The sequence below is a fragment of the Heteronotia binoei genome, chromosome 9, assembly GCF_032191835.1.
Source record: "Heteronotia binoei isolate CCM8104 ecotype False Entrance Well chromosome 9, APGP_CSIRO_Hbin_v1, whole genome shotgun sequence".
NCBI classification, from domain to species: domain Eukaryota; kingdom Metazoa; phylum Chordata; class Lepidosauria; order Squamata; family Gekkonidae; genus Heteronotia; species Heteronotia binoei.
The window spans coordinates 79,775,567-79,793,389 of NC_083231.1; the positions used below are offsets into that span (position 1 = coordinate 79,775,567).

A 17,823-nucleotide genomic window follows, 5' to 3' on the forward strand; every position below is an offset into this window, starting at 1 on the left:
TAGGAAATGTAATATCAGAAACAAAATATGGTTTTAAAAATGATGAAACAATGTGTGCAGTTTTAGCTTGGCTGGTCAGCCCACCACAAATTGATGTCTGAAGCTATCTTAAGTACATTTTGAAAATAATATTAGTCCGGAACAGGGTTGCCAGGTCTAGTTTGGGAAAAACCTGGAAGTGTTGAGGGTGGAGCCTAAGGAGGGCAGAGTTTTGGTAGGGAGGGAATTCAGTGGAGTATAATGTCTTCCAAAGGGGTGATTTTCTCCAGCTGAACTTGTCTCTGTCACCTGGAGATCAGTGGTAATAGCAGAAGATCTCCAGCTATCACCTGGAGGTTGGCAACTCTAGCCAATAGTTCTTTCCAATAGGTGAAGATGGTTTCAAGGAGGAATAATTGTTCCTTTCACTTTTTGCCTGAGGCAAACATTTGTAAGGATTTTATTTTCATTTCAAAAACCTGTTAAAATCTGTTTGACCTGAGGCAATAATGGAACAAATGAAATATGTGTACAGCTTTCAAACCACTTTCAGCTACATCTAAGAATTATTATCTGGTTAACACTTTGGCCAGAATACAATTTAGGCTAACCTAGGACCTTGTGTATTTACTAATTTATTTACATAATTTATCTGCTGCCTCTCCAGAGAACAGTTCAAGGTGGACAAGAATCTGTTGGGAGTGGATGTGTTCTGTCTTCTATGACACAACAAAAAACGATTCAGCTCAGGCACATTATAAGAATGAAGTCCTTGGGCATATATACTAACTTCCCCCTATCTTTTCCACTTTCATGTGGCTTAAATTCTGAAGACTTCCTCTGAATTTACAGTCTATAGTAATATCTGAATCAGAAAGACACCAGGCTAAGGTCTGCTCTTTTGCCTCCAAACCAGGATTTCATTGTTATTAATATGTAGTTTGGAATCCTGATTTGGAGATAAAGCTGAAATTGTGTTTTTGATACGTGGGTCTGTAAGGAAAGGAAAGGTCCCCTGTGCAAGCACCAGTCGTTTCCGACTCTGGGGTGATGTTGCTTTCACAACATTTTCATGGCAGATTTTTTATGGGGTGGCTTGCCATTGCCTTTCCCAGTCTTTTACACTCCCCCCCACAGCAAGCTGGGTACTCATTTTACTGACCTCGGAAGGATGATGATGATGAAGAAGATGATATTGGATTTATATCTCGCCCTCCACTCCAAAGAGTCTCAGAGTGGCTCACAATCTCCTTTACCTTTCTCCCCCACAACAGACACCCTAAGAGGTGGGTGGGGCTGGAGAGGGCTCTCACAGCAGCTGCCCTTTCAAGGATAACCTCTGCCAGAGCTATGGCTGACCCAAGGCCATGCAAGCAGGTGCAAGTGGAGGAGTGGGGAATCAAACCCGGTTCTACCCAGATAAGAGTCCGCACATTTAACCACAACACCAAACTGGATCTCCTATGGAAGGTTGAGTCAACCTTGGGCCGGCTACCTGAATCCAGCTTCCGTCGGAATCAAACTCAGGTCATGAGCAGAGAGTTCAGACCACAGTACTGCAGTACTGCTGCTTTACCACTCTGCACCACAGAGCTACTGTAACGTGACTGTAAAACGTTATATGGGTCTGTAACGTGACTGTAAAACTCAGATTGGCTGAAATGTATATTGTCCTTTCTCAATTTTATCTTACATTTGAAACATGAGAAACATTAGCGGCTTAAGTATGTCTTTCTTTCTTAAAGTACTGTAATTGAGTAATTGAATGCCCCTGTGTTCTATGCCACTACAAGAATGCAGTTTACCATGTCATCCCCCAAACGTTCGAAAGCAGATGGTTTCTACAGAATATGATGAGATGTAAATTGGCCATGAGACAAGGTGTTGAATCCAGCTTTTCTGGTAGTGAAAAGAGAAGAAGGTTCCCTTTGACCATGAAAAAGGGTATGGTGGGAAATCATGAGGCCTGCCTGGTCAAAAGCCATGTAGGACTGGTGCTATAATAAGAAGGGTCATTAGTCCAAATTGGCTGGAAAACCAGTATCCAAACCAGCAACATGTCTGTACATTTATGAAACTTCATTACGTTGACCCCATATCAAACTGGCAATTTCAAGGCCTAATTCCCAAAACTATTTTGGAAAACCTGGATGGATCTATCTGGATTCAAATGTTATTTGCATACCATCAATATATATAACTCAGTCTCAACATGTCCCCATCGATGGATGTTTAAATCCTGAGACTGTAGCCAGGAACAGACAAAGCAGATCTTTCTATACACCCCATAAGCTACAGGTTTGCATAAAAATCTGAAATCTAAAAATAAAAAAGTGGCTGGGTGGGAAGGAGAAAAGGAATCAATTAAAGATGGCATTATGGGGGCTGCCAGGAAGAAGAAAAGAATAAATAATGTAGGGAGGGGGGTACAGGAGAAAGTGTTCCCCACATGTCCTTGCTGATTCTCCAGCATGTACAACCCTTTTATTTATTTATTTTCCTTCTTGGTACCCCACTATGCAACTGGGCCTGGAAGGGGAAGCAAAACTGGAGACAGGGGGCAGATAAAGATAGGTATGCTGGTGGGTGAGAAGGAAGCAGGAGAAAAGTAAGAGGTTATGAGGGCTGCAGGGAAAAGAAAGAGGAACTAGTGGAAGAGGGAAAATGAGATGCCCGCACAAGTCCTCACAGATATACATGCCATAATATGGTGCTATACACATGCAATGTGCTATACACATGCAGTTTTAGGTCAAGGAAGGTTTTGGTGCAAAATCATTCATGTATGTGGTTGAACATTGTGAGTATTAACCTTTTAAAATTACTGCTATAATGTGAGATATTTTTGAATCAGCATGGGCCATGGGTATGTTCTGAGCTCAGTTCACAATTTTGTTATAATTTATTTATTTATTTGGGATTTGTATCCCGCCCTTCCCACGAGTGGCTCAGGGCGGCTATAAGAATGTTTACTGTATGAATTGGCCCTTGGACTCTCTAGGGAACTGATAATTCCCTATAAATAGATGTCTTGTAATAATGTTATATCCAAATCCTGCCAGTAGTCTCTTTGTTAACTCGCAAAACCAATAAAACTTATAGTTCTTGTGCCACTTATGGTCGTTCAACTTATCCTAACTTTAAATGTGGATTAAGACCCTGCTCATTGTTTCATATAGATATAAAGTTTCCTCTAACCTTATCTGTCCTAGGAATAGAGCATGGCATTCTTAAAGAGATTGCTGTGTGGCACTCCAGAAGGCTTCTGGGTTGGAGAGCATGTTGAGTGTGTAAGTCCCCTAGGGCAGCTTCAGTTATAAACATGCAAAATTACTCTTAACCCAGCTGAGGGATGTCTACTCTGCTGGTCAGGTGAAGGGATGTCTTTCTGGACCCTGAAGCATCAGAGTGGAGAAGAACCGTTTCCTGAGCAGTGCTGCTGCCAGTCAGAGTAGAGGATCCCGACCAGGATGGGCCAGTTGCCAGGTTCAGCGTACCTGAACTGCCTGTGCGCTCTGCCTGGCAGCTCTCACATTCAGAGCCTCAGAGACACCTGCTTATGATTTCGGTTCGCCCCCAGTGGGAGCCTGTTATTGCAAACAGCGGAGGCCGCCTGGCATCAGGCGAGTCATATCCTGAGGTAAAACGCCTCCTCCTCCTCCACCGGCTCCCCGCCACCTTTCAGCGCTCCAGCTCCTTCTCTCAGGCTGCCAGAGAGCCCGCCAAGGAGCGCGTGAGGGGTGGGCTGCCTGCCGCCCCGTTGGGACAACAACTGACATGAGTTGGGGAGGGGAGGCGGAGGAAAGCGACGGTGATAGGCTTTTGCCTGGCTTTGCCCAGAAGCCTGGTTGGTGCTCGGTGGGCCCGCGCGCTGGGTGTGAGAGAGCGCGTGTTTGGCAGCGGGGCCAGGGAGGGAAAGTAGCGGGCGGGGTGTGGGGAGCGGCTCTTCCAGGCTGCACTCCAGTGACATTCGGCGTGAGCAACACACACTCCGAAGTCAGGCAGCCAGCCGGGCAGGCAGGGAGAGAGCGAGGAGCGCACCGCCCGCCCGCCCGCCATCCCCTCGGCTCCTGGCGCTTTCTCGCCCCAAGTTTCCTCCCACGGCCCGGCACACCTGTGGAGACAGTTGAAGGGACCCTTCCGGACCGGCCCCATCATCCCCGCCCAGTCCGGGCTCAGCTCCCTTTGCCTCTTGGGAGGTTGCCTGTCCCTTCGCGAAGAGAGACTGCTGAAGAATGGGAAGGACCCGCCCGGGCTTAGCCTGCAGTTCTTCGCCCCTCTGAAAGGAACTCGCCTGGCAGACCGCGCGGGGGAGGCTGCGCCTTGGAATCCCCGCTCTCCTCCCCGTCCCCGGGATAGGAGGACCCCCAGAAGCCAGGCAGACAGCGGGCTCGGTCCTCCTCCTCCCGCGGCTGCTCTCGCCACCCGCATCTTCGCCTCGGACTCGCGCGAGGGACTTGGGGGAAGTCGGCGCGGGCCAATCAAGGCTGCAGCTGGCAGTTCAGGTAAGGAGGCTGCTGGGCGGGGGGTGAGCGCGTGTGCCGGCGGGATTGCGGAGCTGCCAGTCCAAGCGGCGCAGGAGAGTCGGCGCCAGGCGGCCTGCTGCGCTCCCTGGCCAGGCGGGTGGCGCTCAACCGGCAGCGGCAGAGCGGGGGCCGGGCGACCGTGGCGGAGCAGAGTTGGCAATGGAACTTCGCCCGGGTTGGGAGCGCACTTCGGAGTCCGGGGCGACATTTTGGCGCCGCAGCCGAGACTTCCCCACCGGCATCCTTGGCGCACTTTGCAAAGATCCCGGGAGGAGCAGTCCCCCCCCCCCCCGCCCCGGACCACCTGCGGCCTCGGACTGGCCCCGCCGCTGCTGCTGCTGCTGCTGCATCTTCCTCCCGGAGAGAGAGGGCCGGCCCAGTCCAAGCAGAGCGCCGCTCCTGATGGGGAGCGGGATGGAGCTTTGGGGCTCGGTTCGATCCGGCGCGTGTGCCTCAGTGGAGAGCAAGGGGGCTCGGGGGCGGCCTCGGCGGTCGCCCGCGGGGGGAGGGGAGGGAGCGCTTGCCTGCTTGGCGATGCCCGAGGCTGGCGGAGGCGAGGGCTCCCTGCGAGGCGCTTCTGGAGACTGCCGGCCGGGCTGGGAGCGAAGGGAAGCAGCAACCCTTCCCTGGCTGCTCCCCGTCCCACCCAGCGAGCCACCCGAGGGCGAAGTCTCCGGCGTCCCACGCGGCGCCTCCGACTGCGGTCTTGCTGCTCCCCTGGCCTCCCGTCGATGCCGCCACCCCCCCCCCCCGGTCATGCGACGGGGCGAAGGCGAGCCCGCCCGCGGGGGTGGGGGGGGGTGAAGGATCCACGCCGCGTTTGGGGCAGCTTTCCGCTTGGAGGGCTGCGGAGGAGAGGGCGGCTGCCGGGGTGGGGGGTGGGCCTGGCTCCTTAGGCGGGCGTCCGCTAGGGCTCCAGAAGCCCCCGGGAGCGGAGATCTCCTTCCTGCGAAGAAAGGCTACTGCACCCCTGAGCCCTCTCCATTGAAACTCAGCTGTGGTCGAGCATATCAAGGGAGGGGTGGCTGTGCCCGTAGAAGATGGGTGAAGAGACTGGGCAGGAAGAGGAACGGATGAAGTCGGGAAGTTGTCAGAGACAAACTGGTCTTTAAATAGGGCTTCTTTTCCTTCTTGCTGCCAGAATCTGACCTGCAGTTTCCTCCAAAGTTTTCTTGCCTAACCACTTGCAGAACACGGGGGTCTGGCACTTGCTTCTACCCACACCGCCACCACAGCCCAAGTAAAATACAAACAAGCTCTTCAAGCCAGAATTTAAACTGTTGCCAGAATATGGCCTGGGATTTAAATGTCCTTATTACTCTCATAGCTTTGTGTCGTTCCACCCCACCACCCATTTTCATCACTGTTGATGTCAGAGATCGGTTTTAGTTTGTGTATCAGTTTTATTTTTAACCCACTAACTTAAAGGTCAGAAAGAAAGAAACGAAAATATTCTTTGATTTTTTTAAAAAAACAAACGTTCCTTGTTATTAAGGTTGTACTATTCTTGTGCTACAGAAAGTTATATTTTAAACTCTTCCCTAAGCCTCTAAACCAGTAATTTATTTAAAACCAAACCTTCTACAGAAATAACTCTTCTTTTCCAGACAGTTGAGATTTTGTTTGTTTTTACTGCTATATCTTTTGGAAAATTCTGTGGATTAGCGTAGCAATTAAGTCTGGCAGTTGCCCTGTTTTAATTCACAGCAATTAAAGCAGAGGAGATGGAAAGATGTTACTGAATGGATTGGGTATGAAATATGTGTGGCTTGTATTTCAACAGAGTTGAGACTGTGACTATAAAGTACTTCTTAATCACTAACAGATACAGCTTTTATCTCTCAGAGAGTATATAATTGAAGGGTATCCCTGCTCTAAAAAAAGCTCTTGCCATAAGTTTATTTGTTCTGGACCTATTTAACACTTGTGTGGGAATGTATCCTGCCTTCCTCAAGCTGGTTAGCTTATTGTTATAGATACATGCAATATCCTTGCCAATGCCCCATAGAGGGAGAGAATGCTGTCTTTGAAATAACCATTGTGGGTTCCTCTCTGAAAGGGAAATTAACATTGGGTCAAGATTATGGCTTTTAATGTCCTCTGCTGGAAAAAATGATTTTAAAAAGTGAAATATAGATTTGCACATGACAACTTGTATATATGACAACATATATACTGAAATATGTGTTTATAAAAATACTTAGTTTTGAAATCATCCTGCAAAATCAGTGTGCTCTGCTGGGATGCCGAGTGCTGTGCAAGAACGCAGGAAGTCCTAATGCAGAATAGGTTCTGCTCAGTATAGAACCTGCTCATTTGTCAGTGCCAGACAAAGAAGTGGTTGTGCTAATATACAATCAAGTCTGGGAATCTGAAAAATCCAGTTCTGTACCAGCAGATTTAAATTCAGTTCAACAACTTTTTAAACTTTAGTCAACAAGTATGTGTTGAGTCCAGGTTTCCACTGATTTTATGACAGAGAATCTATATTAAAATTTACAACAGCAAGCTAATTTGATAATTTTTGAAGAATATCCTGATCCTGAGGGTATTTACTTAGAAGTCTTCAAACAGTTCCTTCAAGCTGCAGTTCTGCAACACTTACAATGGAGTAAGCTTCACTAGATAAAATGGGATATACTAGATAAAATGGGATATACTCCTGAGTAAACATGACTAGGATTGAGCTAATCTGATTTTGTCTCATGTATTCCACAGTAATGTGCTAAGTAGTATAAAAATGTTTACAACTGGTTGCAAGGGGAAAAAAATGTCCTGCTCCTTTTATAGAGGCTTAGTAGGATGTTATTACCAAGTGATATTATTTACCTCCATGCCATTCATGCACATTAAGCCTCTAATAAAGGGACAGGGCATTTTTCACCAGCCTGTGAGGAATCCTTCCTTCTACTAATGGAAGACTCCTTCCATTCATGTTAGTGGAAGAGTTCTTCCATGAATAACAAACATTGCAGGCAGAACAGGAGATTGCTTTAGAAGCATAATAGTACATTTGGAATTAACCTATTGAATGTATGTAGTCGTTCTTAGTTTTTTATGGCCATATTTTATATAATGTTTTGCATCCATGGATATCTTAGAGAAAGAATAGATCAGAGGCATTGCAGAATCTTGCTAGGTAGTAATAACCACAATTTAAGTAAAGATGTTTGTGTGACCTGTATCTAGCAGAGGTCCTGGTTTTCACTAACAAGTTTTTATATTTCACCTTTGAGCAGGTTGTGTGGATGAAATGTTGCTTTTTTTTAACCTACCTGAAAAGCTTCTCCATCATTTATACCTACTGTCCTTTCTCAGTGAGTGTCCATGACAGCATGGGGATTTGAACTGGGCTTTCCCAGATCCTAGTCCGATACTGTGCATCACTAGCTTTTCTGATAAAAAAATCCCTGTACAGAAATTACTAATTCTGTCAATTGAAGCAAATATACCTTGTACCAGAAACATTATTTGGAACCAATGTGTCAGATTTTTCTTACCCTGAACAAATAGTAAGTTGCACATTGGCTGCCCAGATTAATTCGTTTCTCTGGTCTGCCTAAGATGTTGTCATAAATATATTTGTCAAGCTGAAGGCTAATTGAACAGATTTGAAACTATTCAACATCACTTTTGTTGTGAAGCAAATAGAGACGACAGAAAGTTGAATATAAGCTCACTGTTTCTGCACTCTGATTTCAAAAATCAACAAAACCTTGGAAATTGAAATATTATCAACATATTCCTGTTTGTAAATGATTTTATTGCTTTTAAGAGTAAACTCCCTATTTTTCTGAATAAGCAGCAAAGTATTCTGAGGAAATGTTTGGCATTATGTACATATATGTCAGGTTTTTGTGAACATGAAGGGTGCAGTGTTCTTATCACTTTGGGGGAAGGCAGTAAAATGCACTTAGTTAAGCATGTGGCATAACACAACAGATTTTTCTAATTTGAGTATTGTGGATTTGTGGCGTGCATGTTAGGCAGATGTGTGATAGCTTCATGTTTGTAAGCCCCTTTCTATAAACCCTATAGCTATATATCCCTACGAAGTTGTTAAACCCTCCAAGAGTATCATTTCATGGCAATAAGCTCTACATGACAGCTGCTACATGGACATGTATGCAACACTGCTTAAAGAATGTGTACTACATCCTTATTCTCCCTGGAGTTCTACAATAACCCTCTGAGGGCAAAGTAGAGTAGTGACGAATCATGTTCTTTTAAAAGACATGATTCTATCTACTGAAAATATATTTACCCACCTTTCATTTCCGGAACCCACAAGACAGAAAACAGTAAACAGTATTTTAAAACCACAATACATGCTTTTAAAAAGATAAACCAAAGCCCTGACGATAAAATTAAACAGAACCAGCAGAAGCCAAATAAAAGCAGCAGCAGTAAAAGAAAACCACCAGCTGCATTGAGATGCCCAAACCTATCCTAAGAAGTCATTCTTTCCCCAGCTGTTTCAATGCCAGCAAGGACGGACGGACCCACCTTGTATACCTCTACAAGGTGAGCTCAGTGGTCCTTGACAGCACTGCAGGAGATGCTTGCTTGTGGCTGTTGGTGGTCCTCCTTAGCAGCAGTCCACCAGGAATGACTGTAGTAACTTAAGGGTCAGTTTGTCCTTACCAAGGAGCAACTTCCATAATCTTGGCACCCCAATAAATATGCCACGACCCTATCTTCTGGCAGTGGAGGGCCACTAAGCACAACCTCTAAGGAAGATTCTGCTACGTGGTTAGGGTCCTGTTAACTGAAGCACTATATTCAGTACATGCCCCCACATTCTAAACCTGGATGAGATTGCCTTCAATTATATTTCCTACTTGACTGGATATGAAGCTGGTCTCCCTGAAAATGTGTTTCAGATGCACATCACACATTAATGTAAAGGTATGGATTTCTCAGATGGTTTAAATTATATCACTTCCATTTGTAGACAACCAAAATAAAAGCAGGCAGAAGTGTCACTTTACATTCAGGACTTGCCCAGTAGGACTGTTGCACATGGGCAGAACTGAATGGGACCTTGTGTCTGTTCATTTTTTGGACCCAAGTGGATGACTTTGTTTATCTTTCCCAGATATGCTTATCTCTGTCTTGCTTGTGCTTTTGGAAATATTTATAATCTAGAATCTGATATAGGTTGCAGTCACACAAGCAGTTTGTGCTGATATCCACAGTACATTTGCCCCAGTTGTGGGTGCCCATTTTTGTCTTGCTTTGGAAGCATAGCCACCGGGGAAAGTCTGGTCTTTATGAATGCAAGCACTTCCATTCCAGTTTTTTGGAAGTCTGAACTCCCCTATCATGAACTGAAGTTGGATGGGACATCTGAACCATCAGAACCATTTTTGGTTTTAAAAGTTGCTGCTGATATGCATATGAGCACTTACAGGGCTTTTTTTTTTTTTTTAGTAGGAATGCACAGGAACGCGGTTCTGGCTGGCTTGGTGTCAGGGTGTGTGGCCTCATATGCAAATGAGTTCCTGCTGGGCTTTTTCTCTGAGAACATATATGCAAGCACCCTCCTGCATATTAAAAAAACCCAACCATACAGCATGCTCCATGGTTGATGCGCTGCAGTAATGTGGACACCCGACCATTGGCCGAGTGTGTGGGGAAACCGCCCCAGGATGTACTGTCTTGTTGGACCTTCCCACAGCAATTTGAACTGCTGCAATTAGAGGTGTGCTGGGACAGTGCCAAGCCTTCAGTGTGAGTGCAGCCACAGCCTCTGGAACACTATTTGAATTAAAATTAATATTTGAAATGCATACCTTTTGCATGAGTTTAAAAATAAACTAGTCTATAAGAATGGCAAAATAAAACAGAAGTCAGATGGCACCTTAAAGTCAAACATGTGACTTTATGTGACTTCTTCCATGAATCCCTGGTATAATTTTCCTTCAGATATCTGTCTGAAGAAGTGAGCTCAGACTCATGAAAGTTTATATTGAAATAAATGTAGTTATAAGGTGCCACTGGACTTTTGTTTTCTTTTGCGACAATGGACTAACACAGTTATGCCTATGCAATCCCCATGGAAGAATGCAGAGAAGCAAACCCTATATATAACACGGTGTAATGTTAATTTTAGGTTTAGCTAGCTCATATAGGTAATTCAGATGAAAAGCAGATGTACACTAGATATCTGTAGATGTAATCAGTGCATAATAAATTCAGCAAGGCAGTCATAGCGTCAGTTTGAATGACTTTTGTGAGGTTAAGCATCAAAATTTTGTCACAAATATGGTGCATCATGAGATTTACAAATTTTTAACCATTTGGAAATTAAGCATCTCCTGAAATTAACCACTTACAGTTAGAATGGGTTGTTTTGATTTTAGGTACTGTAGTATTTATTGAGCTGAATGAAGTTGCAGCCACCTTAACCATTAATTTAATTTATCAATTAAATTTAAATCTGTATGGTTCAGCTGTACTGTGAATTGCAGTGTCACAGCAAGCATTTACTGGCTACCACTTGGTCTTGCCATTGAATGGAGTAAAGCATTGTGTACATCAGTGGTACTGGGCACATATATCTGTGATGTCAAGAGGCATTTTATGTTTCTCTGTATACTGGCCAGCATCATGGTGTGGAGAAAGTGGCCAGGAAAGCAAAGTTGTTAAGTCTGTCAGTATATAGAATGCCTCAATATTTGATATTGATAATTTGGCATTGTTGATGTTAGAATCAATAAATCTTTTCTTGAGACTGTCATTAAAAATCAGAGTATGATCTTTTTTTGCAAACAAACAAACCTTTTCAGTATTGTGTTACGGGAGTTACTTGCACAATGTATGCTAATGATCAACTTCTTTTTTTTAAACAAAGAGAAGTTTTGGAATTGACTGCAGTGCTTACTCTTTCTCCAGTCCACTCCAAGTCACAGCCTGCCCAATAAATAACACATTTTCAACACAGTCTTTTGGAGCAGGAAAGCAACAGGCAGGAAAACAGTGTAATATTCTGCCCATGCTTTTCCCCTACTTTAATAGTGCCATACTAAGAAAACTTTTCCTTGGCGTAAACCCCACTGAATATACGTATTTAAGATTCTAACTCAGGGATGCCAGCCTCCTGTTGGGACCTGGAAAATCTCCCAGAATTACAGCTCATCTCCAGACTGCAGAGATTAGTTCCCCTGGAGAAAATGGATGCTCTGGAGGATGGACTATATGCCATTGTGCCCCACTGATGCCCCTTCCGAGGCTTTATCCCCAAATCTCCAGGGGTTTCCCAAGATGGATCTGGCATCCCTATCCCCCACCCTCCACTGGTGGCTGCAAGAACTTGGCAGTCCTATTCCAACTACTTACTAGGGACTGCTGTGTAATCATCCTTCCCCAAAACTGTTTTTGAGAGTCAAGAGTGGTGTAGTGGTTAAAGATAAGGATCTGAGAGACCAAAGCTCAAACCCCCTCTCAACCATGGAAAGTGCTGGGTGGCCTTGGGCAAGTCATAGACTCTCAGGTCAACCTACCTCAAATACTTGCAGTGAACATAAATTTGATGAGAATGATGGATCACCACTAGGGAGGAAGATGTAGTATGATAAATCTTGTGCACAAGTTAAGATGTAGTCCTCAGAGAGCACTCCTAAGCAGTCCGATTCAGTATCCCACCTAAGGCTATTCAGTGGGCTTAATTCCCCCACCCCAAATGTTCTTACAATGGCACTGTGCATCTACTTACTTTGGAGTAAGCCCCACTATAAACAATGGGAATACTTTTGAATTAAAAAAAAATTGGCTTGTCCTGCATGTGAGGAATATTTTATCAGCCTTCATACTGTCACATCATTTTTTAAAAAACCCTTCAGAAAACTGGATAAGATGTGGCTGCCTTGCTCTATCATGTTTTGTGGCTACCGATAGATTGTATAAAATAATTACATGCATCTTTTTAATATTAAGATAAGTTCCAAAGAATTTAAAGGAATTGTAGTCTGTTTTGTCACAATTGCAGAATCTGATGGTTAGAATTTCAGATTCACTGAGTTCAGAGGAACAGATTTTACAGAAATATGTACATATATTGACTCTTAAGTATCCTGGAACTTTTCACGTACTGATGCAAAACTGCACATCTAAGTTTCAAATGTTGACCCCATCTTTAAATGTCTGACATTTTATCACAGCACATACAACCACAAGATAATTTCTCATAATTTTTGTAAAAAATATTGGTTGTCTGACAGATTCTAGAAATGGAAAACTATTGCAGATTTTCTTTTTTTTCAGAAAAAGATTTTTAAAGCTCTATTCTGGCATTTATTTTTATAAATGTCAAATATATTCTGAAAGATAGTGAATAAACATATGATCAAAATACTATTTCGTTAAAGAACACATTTTACAATAACACAAGAGACAAAAACAAAGCAGGAGTCAAATGTATCTTTAAGACCAACAAAGTTTTATTCAGAATGTAAGCTTTCATGTGCTCCAAACACACTTCATCAGATACTTACGTTCTGAATTAAACTTTGTTGGTCTTAAAGGTACACTTGACTCCTGCTTTGTCCTACTGCTTCAGACCAACATGGCTGCCTACTTGGAGACAAAAGTTTTAAATTTGTCATTTAAAAAAATCCAGAAAAATAAGCCCAAAAACTATACATGAAGTAACACTAGGAGTATGTTTCACTTTCCTGGTGCTTTCATGCAACGAAGCAACAGCTTTAACCACAGAACATCTGGGTCATAGCTTCCGTTACAGTAGATTGTTGGGGCAATGTATGCCTTGTTTGACTGTGCATTCATTTAGGCTAGTAAACTCTGCACTGATTTTAAAAACAAAAAACCATCTTGCTTTTCAAAGAACTGCTTGCAGTCTTCTCTTTGAATCTTACCACTTTGGTGAAAGCTGAATTTAATTTAATTACTTACTGTGTATTTATCATGCCATTCTGTTTTTTTTCTTTTTAAAAGATGTAAACCTTCTAACTGATACATTAAATTTATATGTAACATTGCACACTTTGGCGGGGAGCGGGGAGGAATAATATTTGATGTTTTATATCAAAGTCAATATAACAGGAAAATCATGTTTTAAATTAGCTAATGCAGTTAAAACCACTATGAAGCTACTTGGGGCTGTTTTTGAAAACATGCATTTGTGTTTGTTTTGTCTTGTCTGTCTTTCATTGCGTGCATAAGAAGTATGAATGCAGAGGAAAGCTGTATTGAAATAAAGCAGAGAAAACTTACAAATTTTCACATGCTAACTATGATAAATAAAACTCACTTCTGTTTTTTGGAATGTCTTCATTACTTTCTTGTAAAATGGTAAAGACTTTGAGCTATACTATCCATTGGATGATGCTCATTTAGTTATGTGACATTTATTTGGGTCTTAAATGTGTTGATTCAGAAGTAAGTCATATTTTATTTAGGGATGCATTCAATTGGGTTTACTCCCAGGAAAGTGTTCTTAGGACCTTTAGTGTACTTTTTCCTTAAATGAACATAAAAGATAAACTTATTTTTTCATATCAAGAGAAACAGAAGAATGAAACAAATGAATCTGCATTGCAGAAGTTATAATTTAATGCAAACAAATTAACAGCCCCATTCTTTAATGGATTTACACTGAAATAGAGTTCCCTACATAAGTAAGACTGATATTTTATGCAGCTCACTTAAGATCAAAGCCCCATTGAGTGCAGTGGGGCTTATTTCTGACATAATATGCAGAGGATCAGGCTGCATTTAAATTAAGGATTATAACCGCAAGAGAAAAATAAGAGTGTCATATTTGTGCATTGTATATACCCAGAAAACAATGACAGAAACAAGAACTGGTAGTGAGGATAACATGTAAGCTGTGGTATAATTTTAAAGTGAAAGTAATGCCTTCTTAACCTTTTCTTTAGAAGATGTTAATTTGTGACTGAAAGTGAGCATGTTGCCAGTAAAATTTTGGTTTAGTCAAAAATGTTTTTAGCCACTTATACTTCTAATTGAGTTCTAAACAGCAAGCTTCTTATTGCATAAAGATCAACCTAAGTTAAAAATACTAGAAAGAAATATGAAACTTGAGAACATGCTTTATAATTTTAGAAAACTGCAAAGGGGGTATGTCTACAAAGGAAAATATTTGCTCTTTAAATTGATGACCAGCCCAGAGGAGGTAATCAAAACTCAAGAATGGGTATAGCACACAATTGGAAGAAGTCAAATGATGAATCTGTAGAGGAGAATGAAAACAACAATCAAAATTACTTTAAAAAATTAATTTAGTAAATGAACTATTATTATGGCAGTACATGGTTACAAATAATAACAAACTGGAATATGTGACCACTAGTATTCTATGTTGTCCATTGACTGTTTCAATGCACTTTTGCTGGGCGCAAAATGTCAGTTTGTAGCAATGGGTAAAGTGTTCCCAGAGGCTGAATTATCCTCATTTAATTTAACTGATAATATGAAATGTGCTCCGTTAATCATAAATTCATGACAAAGATATAGCAGTTTCTGCTTTATATAATATACTCCAGTATATTCCTGCACATTAACAACATATACTTTAATATTTTTGCTATGGGGTTACTCTTGTGGATCTTCCATGGACGTAATTTGTCTCCTTCTTTCAAATGAAATGGAGCATATTTTGGGGGGATAATTTATAATTTCTTTATAATTTTTACTTCTTTAATGATATGGTCATTAATCTTTGCTAAAACATTTTGTGAATTCCACAGAATCTGGACACCTTTGTTTCATTTTCAGCCTTTCCGTATCACAAAGATGAAGTTTGAAGTGTTTTTACCATACATACTAAAACTACACCTTAAAAACCAGCAAAAAGCATGTATTAAAACAATTAAAATCAGAGATAAAGTACACATACAATGAACACAAAAATTACAAGCATCAGGTAGGAAGGAGAGATCATTGAAAGAACGCCAAATGAAACAAAAAAGTCTTGATCCATCAGTGGAAGATGATAACAGAAAAGGACAGATGAGTCTACTTTGGGAAAAAGTTTCAGAGTTTTTAACAAATGCATTAAGACATGTCTACAATTGTTGTTTGCTGCCAATTGTTTACCGAGTTCGTTACAAGGTGCTGGTTATTACCTTTAAAGCCCTATATGGCCAAGGACCTGTTTACCTTAGGGACCGCCTCTCTCCATATGTTCCCCAGAGAGCACTGTGATCCAGCTCACAAAACCTTCTGGAAGTACCTGGGCCAAAGGAGGCCAAACTAAAAATAACTAGAGAACAGGCCTTCTCTATAAAAGCACTCCAATGGTGGAACCAGCTGCCGGAAGAGGTGCGGGCCCTACGGGACATTAGCCAATTCCGTAGGGCGTGCAAAACTGCCCTCTTCTGGCTAGCCTTCCAAGATAGAGTCTGAAATAAACATCATGCCATCAATAACATTAATATAACTGAGATAGCAATGAGATGAGACTATTTTAGACTTTTAGATTATGTAAAAATTTAATGGTAAATTGTAAATTGTATTGAATTGTATAACTGTTTTATTGTTCAACATGGCTTTTGCCATACCTTGTAAGCCACCCTGAGCCTGCCTCGGTGGGCAGGGTGGGGTATAAATAAAATTTTATTATTATTATACAAGGACACAAAGTATATGTTTACATGTTAGACCAACACTGGGTGCGGCCGCACCTCACATTAAAAGCGTGTGTGTAGCGCTCAAATTTGTACAGCTGAATATTGATTCGATGCAGGGCCATTCAGACGAGCATCCAAGAATGCGACTCATTCTGTTGTTGAGCATTCAGACATCCAATACTATCATGCTCTTTTCTTGGAGCATGCGTGATCAGGTGGTGATTTCTGGGAGGGGGGTTTCATTGAACATGCGCCCAACTGTTTGGAGGTGGGAAATCAAACGTTACTTCAGAGGGGGGGGGAAGTTTCCAGAAATCCTCCACATTGAAAAAAAGAGATTTTTTCCCCCTGTTCTGAATAGTGGAATAATGTCCCCCCCCTCCGATCCTGTGTTGATTGGAGAAGCAGAAGCGTCACCTCAGATTCCCGGATAATCTGGCAATGCGCATGTCTGCTGGGGCTTTTTTTTTTTTTAAAGGTGAGAGGCAGTATCGCGCGTGAGCTGTCCAAACAGGAAAAAGCTGATCTTGTGCAACTTTTTTGAAAAAGGACCGGACTTTATTTGCTGTCAAATTAATGCGCCATTGAGGCATAGCAAGCCGGGATGACTCTGGATTACACTTGATTGCCAGATGTGGATGTCTGAACGAACACATTTAATCCATCAGCGAGACGGAGCTGTATCGTCACTAATGGTACGTCTGGCTGCACCCACTGTCACTCTATATAACTGAATATGTGTATGAAATCACTACAATGTGGCATGGTCCAGTATGAGACAGTTTATGTTTGGTGTTGGAAAGTCAAGTGACAGTGGCAACCCCTTTGAGTTTTCAAGGCAAGAGATGTTCAGAGATGGTTTGTCATTGCCTGCCTCTGCATACTGAGACCTTAATTTTTGGTGCATCAAAATATCTAATTTTTAGTTTAGTACAACCCTCAAGGACTTGTGTGGGGCATCTCATTTTGCCTTAAATCCCCTCTTTCCCTGCAAGCATCTCCCCTTTCCTATTCCTTCCCACCAGCCCCATAGCCAGAAATTTTTAAATCCAGGGACATTTAATTCTTTAGGGGGAAACTAGATAATTAAATCAAAGTTAATGTAATTAGCCGACTCTAAGCCAGCCCTTCCCCCATCTTTTTGTAGCCTCCTCCCTACAAACATTGCCCCATAAAAGGAAGCCTCTTGCTGTTCCAGTGAGCCTCCCCCCCATTTAAACATGCCTAAGACCTACTTACACTCATATGAACATATGAAGCTGCCTTCTACTGAATCAGACCCTTGGTCCATCTAAGTCAGTATTGCCTTCTCAGACTGGCAGCGGCTCTCCAGGGACTCAAGCTGAGGTTTTTCACACATATTTGCCTGGACCCTTTTTTGGAGATGCCAGGGATTGAACCTGGGACCTTCTGCTTCCCAAGCAGATGCTCTACCACTGAGCCACCGTCCTCCCACTCAGGACTGCCTCTCTTGGTATGTTCCACTGTAACAGCTACACTCATCTCAGCAAAGGCGTATGAAGGTGCCAACTTGCAAAAGGGTAAAAGGAAGCTCACCATTCCAGTGAGCCTCCCCACCATTTAAATGTACCCTCCCAAAGCCCAGTGGCTCTGCTGGCTGGCCACCTGAGTCAGTAAGCCTCCTTCCTATTTAAATGCATCCCATCCCAATCCACTAAGGACCCCTGCCACCATCAAGGCTCTAG

At 42.6% G+C, this 17,823-nt stretch overlaps 1 protein-coding gene across 1 annotated transcript in view; it reads left to right on the top strand.

Annotated features, from left to right (window-relative positions):
- Positions 1–4,397: 4,397 nt before the first annotated feature.
- The window catches only part of NDNF (neuron derived neurotrophic factor), a 57,030-nt gene continuing 43,604 nt past the window's right edge, over positions 4,398–17,823 (top strand). Inside the window, exon 1 of the mRNA XM_060246843.1 lies at positions 4,398–4,484. The gene's annotated coding sequence lies outside the window, so the exon portion shown is untranslated. The remainder of the gene's footprint in view (positions 4,485–17,823) is intronic.